Genomic DNA, 10498 nt, shown 5'->3' with positions numbered 1-10498 from the left:
AATGATTGAAATGCACGCAGTGTGATGTAATACGGTGCCGCTATTCTAACAGTTAGTTATTGCAGGGTAATTTATGGAATATGCTCTGAATTTAACCAAGATTACACAGCAGTAGCAGTAATGCGAGTTATTTCCCCAAAGTGAAAGCTTTAAACGTTAGCCCGATGCTCAACTAGCCAACTCAAGCTTTCTGATTGAAGGCTAAAAGCAGCGTTGTCACTAGGGCTGCCACAAACGATTATTTTGATAGTCGACTAGTCAGCGATTACTTTTGCGATTAGTCGACTAATCAGATCATCATCCATTGAACATAAACCATACAGCTTATTGCACCAGCAGCATCTGCTCTTATATAACTATCATTAGCTTTCAGCTTTAAGTGTTTAAGGTCTGTGCTAACTAAAAATAAAGACAAGATGATAGTTTATTAAATTTTAATGACATTTGCAGATTGTTTCGGTGAAGTTTAATAAACTCCTTGCTATCTAAAATATAACAGGACACCGGAGTAAATTCTCCAGCATCTCACACTTCTGATGATCAGCTGTCTGCTTGACGTTTATTCAGCTGTGTAAAAACTATAACTTTAATCTCAGACAAACCGATTTACTCAGGAACAAATAAAACACTGAAAAAAGCCAAACAATAACATTTTAAGTTATCTAAGTGACTTATATATCATGTTTAACCTGAGTAGCGAAAGACGGCGGTGGGTTTGAAAACGATCTGCCGGGAGTCCGTGTTCTCACGGCTCTAGTTAGCCTAGCCCCCGGCTAGCTATCGAGCTAGTGGGTAACAGATGCCTCCGAAAACGTCGGAGCGCTTTTGAAAATATGCGGTGTCCTGATAAACTGAGCAGATATTTGAGGTTTACACAGCTACATTCCCGCCTGAAAATATGTCAAACGTTTATTTTGTGACCCAGAAAGAATAATAAGAGTAATATTAAAACTAACTAGCTGCCGCCATTGTTGGAAACTAAGCAGGGCCGCGATGGGCCGCGCTATGAATTCTGGGACACAGTTTCTTCTTCTTCGGGGTTTAACGGCAGCTGGCATCCTTGTACATGCAGTGCTGCCATCTTCTGTTTCAGTCCGTTATTACACTCTTAAATCCTGCTACTTATTCCTGCGTCTTTCAGAATCTTACAAAGCTTCAAACGACGCGTCGACTATTAAATCAGTCGTCGACGATTTTGATAGTCGACTAATCGTGGCAGCCCTAGTTGTCACCAAGTAAACAGAATATTGATTATATTTTGGTGTATTGCTGCAGTTTTTTCAAGTATTAACTTGGTGCTTTTGGCAACCTCAGGGGGAATTAATGGTAATATGACTGATCCTTATGGACACAAAGAATATAGACTTTTTTATGCTACCGAAGTTCCGTGGCTTTCATTCAAAATCTGTTTATCGTTAAACAACTTGAACATTATAATGGCTTCAAACTCACATTGAGGCCTGTGGGGCACTATCAGCCACTGAAACAGTAGACAAATGAATATTTCATACCTTAAGGCTGCCTGTTTATTTAAGGGAGATGAACAATACATTATAATTGTATATAATAATATCACAGATGATAGATTAAATAGGTTTTTGATAGATGCTTGTGCATTGTTAAAGTCTTATATGTTGAATGGATCTGAGTATGTCATCTGTTCAAAGCCTCTCCCAGTCAGTGCTGTTCTCTATGCCTGTCTTACTCTACATGATATTTTTTAACATCAGCATGCTAAAGGACTTGTTTGGAAGAGACTGCAATTTTATATGCTAAAATGTGTTTTTCTTCTGGGCCAAGTTGGTGAAAACACTTTATTATCCTCTAATAGATTTTTTTAAATGCTTGGTGATGGTAGTACCCAAAACTAGCTGCATCAGGTACTTCCCTGTGTATTTGGAGAGGATCAGAAGTCCCAGGAATAAAAAAAAAAAGCCCCCAAAGCAAAAACGGCAACTAATTATTTATCTGCACAGCCGTACAAGTGGCTGACTGCTAGTTTGGTCCTCTGAGGCCGTGTCCTAGTCAGTGTGTTCTCTCTCTTCTGTTAATTGAGCGTTTTTGTTTGTTTTGTGCAGTTCTGGCTAATAAGTGAAATTAATAAAAGCCGCAGAAATATTTTCATTGCATTTCTGTTTGTTCTGTACTTGCTAACTGTCAGTTCAGAAGAAAATATAGCTGCTGTTTGCCAAAAAACTCAGTTCCTTTGCCCGATAATTTACTTCAAAAAAATGCCTACATATATATTTATAAGCTGAGTTATTATATAGCTGAATAATTATATCTTTCAATTAATAACTAATAATGTTTCATTTTAAATTTGTGTCTTTTAGCTTCTTCTGCTTATTATTGTTATCCATCCATTTTCTTCTGCTTATCAAGGACTGGTTTACCCGGGCTGCAGCCTAAGCAGAGAAGCCCACATCTCCCTCTCCCCAGCCACCTCCTCCACTTCTTCTGGGATAACACCAAGACATCCTCAGGCCAGCTGAGAGATATAGCCTCTCCAGAGTGTCCTAGGTCTGCCCTGGGGCCTCTTTCTCCTTTTCTCATCAGAAAACTTGCTACAGGCTCCTCCACCCCTGCTAGCCCTTCTGTCCTGCCCAGGATGGCGCCCCTGGTGCCCCCTCATAAGGTCCAGCAGTCCTACCGTCCATCCAACAGCTCCTTCTCCCCTCTTACAGCCCCTATGGGAGCTCCATCTGTGGTGGCTATAGGCCTTACAGCTACAGCTACGGTGGCGGCTACAGCCTGGGAGGATACAGACACACACCTCACCTTGAGGACGTCCCCCAGCATGTTTGTGCAGCAGGCTGAAGAGATGGAACAGCAAGCACTCACATATTCATGGTTCAGATCCCTCCAATCTAAATAATTTCAGGCCAATTTCAAATCTGCCTTTCTCAGCCAACATTCTGGAAAAGATAGTGGCTGCACAGGTTCATCGTCATCGCACTGTAAATAACCTGTACGAACAGTTTCAGTCCGGCTTCCGTTCATGTCACAGTACAGAAACATCTCTAGTAAAAATCACCAATGATCTTCTGCTTGCAGCTGAGTCTGGACTTATATCCATCCTCATTCTCCTCGACATTACAGCAGCTTTTGACACAATCTCCCACCACGTCCTCCTTCACAGATTAGCATCTATTGGCATCAGTGGTACAGCACTCGCCTGGTTTACTCTGGCCGCTCACAGTTTGTTCAATTACTCCCTCACAGATCAGTATCTACTCCACTTAATTCTGGTGTACCCCAAGGCTCTGTCCTGGGTCCTTTACTTTTTATCATCTATCTCCTACCCCTTGGTAATATTTTCAGGAAGCCTAACATCCAGTTTCACTGCTACGCAGATGACACCCAGCTCCAAACCCACAGCTACTCTCCCACCCACATCCATTTCTGACTGTTTAAGTGAAATCAAGGTCTGGTTTACTCACAACTTTCTTAAATTTAATAAAACAGAATTCATTTTAATAGGCACCAAATCAAAACTGACCAAAGTCCCAACCAGTCTTTCATTATCCATTGATGACTGTTGTCACACCCTCCCCACAGGTTAAGAGTCTTGGTGTCATCAGCACTCTGTCCTTCACAGCACATATTTTCATCTCTGTAATATTAACCGCCTTCGTCCTTCACTCACTTCAAACAGTACCGCCATACTTGTCGATGCTCTTGTCACATCTCGTTTAGCTTACTGTGAATCCCTTTCTTTGTGGTCTACCTCATAAATCTCTCCATAAATTGCAGTTAGTTCAAAATACAGCTGCTCGTATTATTTCCAGAATTAGATCCACTGAACATATAACACCAGTTCTTAAACAGCTCCATTGGCTTCCAGTTCACCTCCATGTCAACTTCAAGATCCTGCTTCTCACTTTCAAAGCGCTTCATAACCTCGCTCCTCCATATTTATCTGATCTTCATACGTACTCACTCCATCGTACACTCCGCTCTTCTTCCCTTCTGTCTGTTCCACCTGCTCGCCTGACTACCATTGGACTCAGAGCCTTTAGTTGTTCTGCCCGGAGACTTTGGATGCACTTCCACCAGATCTCCAGACCACAAACTCTCTCACCACTTTTAAATCATGTCTCAAACCTCATCTATTCAGCACTGCATACAGCTGATCTGTCTTAGTCCATTTTTACCTTGCTCAGCTTTTATACTTTCATACTTGTTTTTGTTTTTTTCTTAGATACCTTATGTCTAAATTTTATTTTGCCAGGTTTTATTATTTTGTATTGTTGCCATTGTTCTTGTGCTATTGTAAGGTGACCTTGAGGGTCTTAAAGGCACCTATAAATAAATGTATTATTATTAGTAGTAGTAGTATTAGTATTATTATTAAGGTGGCAAAGACCAAGGAATTGCTCGTGGACTTTAGGAGGACCACTGTGACCCCTGTCTCAGTCCAGGGGGGTGACGTAAAGGACTATAAATACCTCAGAGTGCACACAGATAATAAACTGGACTGGGTTAAAAACACCACTGTGCTCTACAGGAAGGGCCAGATTCATCTCTGAGGTCTTTTAACGTCTGTCAGACAATGCTCAGGATTTTTTATGAGTCTGTTGTGGCCAGTGCTATCCTCTGTGCTGTTGCATGCTGGGACAGCAGGTTGAGGGTCACAGATGCCGACAGATTCAATAAACTGACACAAGGCCAGTAATGTTGTGGGGATGGAGCTGGACTCCCTTAGGGGGTGTCTGAGAGGTGGACGTTGTCCAAGATAAGGACAATGGTGGATAACACCTCCCGCCCACACCACAGCGTGCTGGCCAATCACTGGAGCACGCTCAGTGAGAGATTGAGATTACCCATAATGCATCACTGAACGACACAGGAAGTCATTCCTACCTGTGTCAATCATGTGTATTTAATTTCTGTAAACTTCTGGAGATTTATAATTGAGCTATTTCTTATATCTATAACTTTGTAATATTTAGTTCAATCTGTTGCTGTTATCGTCACAGCATTTCCTTAGAGATTAATAAAATATTCTGATTCAGAGCCACAACTCCCAGAAACTGAAGTGGGATCCAGAATCAGAACCACGTCAGCTGAACAGCTCCTCTTCCTCCTGTCCCTGCTGAGCAGGATGAAGAACACAAGCGGTGTGATCACGGAGATGGTGAGTTTGTTGAAATCAAATATTTTCCTGAGTGATGCTCGTTTCTGTGTCGTGGGTTTGGAGGTGAAGCTTAAGATCAGATTTCATGATTTCTTTCTGATCTATGTGAATTTGTTTGTAGTCTCCATCATCACAGTTTGTTTTTAATGGATTTGCTTTGTTTTCATTATAAATCTTCAGAATTTTTAATTTAACACTAAAACTTTATAAAACACACAAGTCAGTGTTTTCCTTTTAAGCAAGTAACCTATAAAAACTGAGCCTTTAAAATTGATTTCTTTATCAGTTGTGACACGGAGAGCAGCTACGCAGTGAGCCGGCGCCCCCTGCTGGAGCAACTGCATCAGTACCATTCACTCCAGTTACTAAAAGCTTTGCACTCATGGATTTATCCAAGCATGCGTTTACCATTGTGAACACTTTCCTCTGATAATCACGACGTTTGTGGGATTTGAGGTTATCTCTCATGCTGCGGGCCTGAAGATCAATGACAGCCTCTTTCATTTTTCATTAAAAATGTCTTTTTTAGAGTAATGTGAACAACAGGAAAGCAGAAATTGCAACAAATATAACAATAGTTCTGTTAACATACTTGGACTGGATTGGTTATAATGTATAATAACACTGAGTTATAAAGATACTGTGGAACCCCGGCTTACGAAGACCCCATTTAACGGAAAATTCAAGTTATGAAGGTCCTTAACGGCAATATTTCTGCCTGTGTTACGGCAAAATGTATGGGCAGAAATCTGTGCCATCAGACACTGAATTTGAATAAGTTAAATTTGAAATTGAATTTATGGTTTGAAAATGAATTGATTTGCTTTGAAACTGCATTTTATCCTTTAAAAATTCAGCTCTCGGATAATTTCAGTTTCACTTCTCACCATTCAGTTTCAGGTCTACAATTCAATTTCAGTTCCAAAATTCAGTTTTTTGGAACTTACATCCGGTTCCGGTTCAAGCGCAGATTAATAGAACTACGTTTTACTAGCGGACCGAAAGTGTTACTGACGGGAATCTACAGCGTCTTGAGCTGAATTAAGACTTCAGAAGTCATTCGTCATGTCGAATGACCAGCGGATAAACTCTCAGGTTGGTAATAAATGTACTACATGTATAAGAACAAGCGTCATGTTAACAAATGATAGCCGTAAGGTAACTTTTATGCTTATTGTAGCTGCTAGCTAAAAACGCTAATTTAGCGTAGTTTGCCCTGAATTCAGCTTTGACAACAAATATGATCGACTGTTTCTAGTAGAATTCCAAAGTTGTCATCTTGGACCCTCTCAGAGTACCCCCTCTGTATGCTTGCAGAGACCCCTACAGTAGGGAAACATGCAAAACGGTGTCCAAACCTTTGTGTTTTAGCTTTATTTATGTCTTACACAGCATCCCAACTCTTTAGCTAACTTAATAACTTTAGCTAACTTAATACCTTTAGCTAAAGTGAATAGTTAGTCTAATTCATTAGTGCAGCATTACTGGATCACCTCTGTTTGAAGTGATATAATATGATATAAATCTATCTCTGCCCTGCCCGTCGGCCTATCGTAGGAAGGAAAAATATATGTCAATGCTTTTGCATTCTTTCGGAAATGTAGCTGGGTAATTATGTCATTGGCATGGGTGAGCCACTGTCAATATGTGACATATTGAAGTCGCGTTTGAATTTGCGCTTGTTTTTTTGCTTTCACTTTGCAATCGTGCGAACGGTGTATATATATATATATATATATGTATATATATGTGTGTGTGTGTGTGTGTGTGTGTGTGTATATGTATATGTATATATATATATATAAAGACAGTGGGGGAACCAGGAAGTCTACTTCAGAGTCAGGAGCTCCTAAAGAGTTAAGTTGATGGTGAATGTCTGAGATTTTACACGTGAAAAAAAAGAGATAAGGGAGTTGCAAAAATCAACAGAATACATGTGGGAGGGGAAAGTGTCAATAGGGTTCATTCGTTCCGTCAGCAGGTGGCAGTATCCTCGTACACTGGGGAGTAAACTGCCATTAAACGAACAGAAGAAGAAGAAAACCCCTGCACATCCGCGGTACGGATCGGGTAGACCCGATTTGTATGGCCCTGATCCGCAACTATCTTTTTATTTTTCGTTTTGTCTAAATTATATTGAAATGTTTCATTATTGGAAACATTTTAAGAGATACTTATTATTCTTAACATCTTAACAGATACTCTGACCCGTAACTATCGTAAAACGCTTCGACCGGAAGTAGACACCTTTCGTGCATGCGTGGTACCAATCGGGTTTCCGGTACGGATCGGGTAGTGACAAGTCTACAGCTGTGTCTCAAAACGTCGGCTGCATCCTTCGGAGGCCACATTTGAAGGCTGATTACGTCACAGCCAGGGCCCTATTTCAGGAAGCCGGTTTAGAAAACTCAGAGTGAAAAACGATACTCAGGGTTGAGTAACCCCGAACTGTCCAACTCGGAATATTCGGTTTCAGAAAGGCTGATAACAATTAGTTCAGTCAACGCGGAGTTTCTTTAACCCCAAGTTAAACGCGCGCACGAGGATACATAAAGCCCTGATTAGTGGAGCACAGATTAAGCGAGTCACCATGGAGACGGAGGGAAAGAAGGCGCGGTCAATGTATTTTACAGCGCTTGAGGCCGAAATTCTGATGGCAGCATATGCCGATAACATGCAAATTCCGCGGAAAAAAAGTAACACAGCCTCAGCTGCAAAACAAAGGGAGCATGCATGGCAAAACATAGCCGACAGAGTCAATGCGTGAGTGTTAATATAAACATTGATCGAGGGATTTCCACCCATTTAACACGTTATTTTATTATTATTTTTTTTTTTTTATTTCATACATTTGATTTTGTGATGTGATGTGAGCGCAGGTGCAACCCAACAGGCCCCCAACGTTCCTGGCAGCAAGTAAAAATGAAATATAAAAATATAGTCCAAACAGGTGGTGTAATTGTATTATGAGCCATAGTGCTTGGTCTGTTTGTCCCATGTAAATCAATTGCAGTTAGAGGCTACATTAATTTTCTTTCTGTAAGCACTTATTGAAATTATCTGAGCACATTACAAGTACATATTTGCTTACTCTGTATGCTCAAATGTGACCCGTTATAGCCAACAGAAAAAAAGCGGAGGCCCGAAAAACAGGTGGGGGTCCTCCACCACCACCACTCACAGAGGCTGAGCAGTTGGCTTCCACATTTGTGATAATGTAGGCAGCATCACATATGATCTTCACAGTGCAGAGAACACAAATTAGCATCCATTACTATAATGAAATAATTTGTTAGTTTGAAATGCTACAGGGAACTATGTACCTGCACATTAATGCTGTGGAAAGACTTCCTGTTCACATAGTCTCCTTCATTTACTGAAGGAGCAATGATTGGAATGTGAGTGCCATCTGTACAGCCAATCACGCCTGGGAACCGTGAGAATAAATGTGAAATTTAAGTAGTAGTCCAAGTATCACCACATCATGAATTAAGTTTTGGTCATCCTGATACCTGCAATTTTGTGGCATCCCTCTTTGATAAATCTTGTGGGTCTGTGACCGGGGAACACCACAGACGAGTACAGGAGACGTTTCAGTGCAACTGTAACATTCCTGACTGCCCGACAGACGGTAGCCTTGGAAACGTGCTCAGCGTCACCAATATTATACAGAAAGCTCCCGTTTGCAAAAAACCGAAGTGCAATACAAATAATATGTACAGAACTGAGAGGATGTCCGCGATGTGTCACATGAGCAATATTAGGCCTGAGGATGTTATTCAAATCAATTATAGATTGTGCTGAAAAACGGTAACGTTCACACAGGAAATCATCAGGAAATGATAAAATGTCCAAACGCGCTCTGATCACTCTCTCCCGGCGGAGAGCTCTGCGGAGAATTTGGGCTTCACGATCTACTGGCTCTTCAAGGAAGGGGCACGCCATGTCTGACACTTCCTACAGTCAGGTTTCTGACAAAGAGGCGGAGAAGGTCAGGGTTAGTTGAAGTAAACCTGCTAGGGGGCAGGTTAGCTTCACGGAGTGTGTCGTCATAGTAACTCGCTCAGAATTAATCTAAACTCGCTTTGTGAAACCGAAAACCCAGAGTTTTCGTTAACTCAGGGTATACTTACTCAGAGTTTGCACTAAACCGGCTTCCTGAAATAGGGCCCAGGCGACGAAGGCTGTCCCAATTCGTTGACAAATGTGTCCTTCATTTCCCCGAATTTGAAGGATGGGTCGGGTGTGTCCTTCGTGGCCCACCATATCCCAGAAGTCATAGCGCGGCCCAGCCAAATTTCAGCTGCCAACAATGGCGGCCGCTACTGAGTTTTAAAATTACTCTTACTTTTAACATATTTTCAGGCGAGAAAGTAGCTGTGTAAACTACAAATATCTGCTTGGTTTATCAAGACATCGCATATTTGCAAAAGTGTGCCGACATTTTTGGAGACGTCTGTTACCCACCCGCTTGATAGCAAGCCGGGGGGTTCAATGGTCACTCGAGGCAGCGAGAGTAGCGGACTCCCAGCTTCATCGTTTTCAGACCCCCGCTCTTTCGCTAAACATGATATTTAAGTCACTCGGATAACTTAAAATTTTAATTTTTTACCCTTTTTCGGTGTTTTATTTGTTCCAGAGTAAATCGGTTTGGCTGAGATCAAAGTTATTAGATTAAATAAAACTTTATTAATCCATCGGGTGGGTTCCTCCGGGATTTTCACACAGCTGACTAAACGTCAAACAGAAAACTGATTAAACAGAAGTGTGAGACGATCGAGAATTTACTCCAGTGTCCCGTTATATTTTGGATAGCAAGGAGTAGATGGCCGAGTTTATTAAACTCCACCTCTACACAGCGGTGACGCAAATCTGAAAGTGAGACCATCACATTTCACAGCCTCGCACTTCCGGCCATTTCGGTCTTCGAAGGACCCGGCCCACGTAGACTGCGAAGGCCGGGTTCTCAGGAGGATGCAGCTGACGTTTTGGGACATAGCTTACGACTGTCAAAGTAAAACAGGAAACCTAACACAGAGATAAGGACTGTCAAAGTAAAACAGGAAACCCAACACAGGTCACAGACTGTCAAAGTAAAACAGGAAACCCAACACAGAGATGCGGACTTGACAGGGAGACATGACTGAGGGAGGGAGTAGCACCGATCTGTCACCTTAAGAAGTGACAGGAACGCAGAGATAATGAGCAGCAGGTGAACAGATTACGAGCAGGTGCGTGGGCCAAAGGCAGGAATCCATAATGAGTTCCACCCAGGCAGAGAGGAGCGCCAAGTCCCACGGTCGTGTCTGAAGATTGCTTACAAGGACTCTCTGTCAGGTTTACCGACAGGCAGAAAAACAG

Source organism: Aulonocara stuartgranti, assembly GCF_965226115.1.
Source record: "Aulonocara stuartgranti genome assembly, chromosome: 13".
Classification (NCBI taxonomy): domain Eukaryota; kingdom Metazoa; phylum Chordata; class Actinopteri; order Cichliformes; family Cichlidae; genus Aulonocara; species Aulonocara stuartgranti.
Note: the sequence above shows the minus strand (reverse complement) of the source record.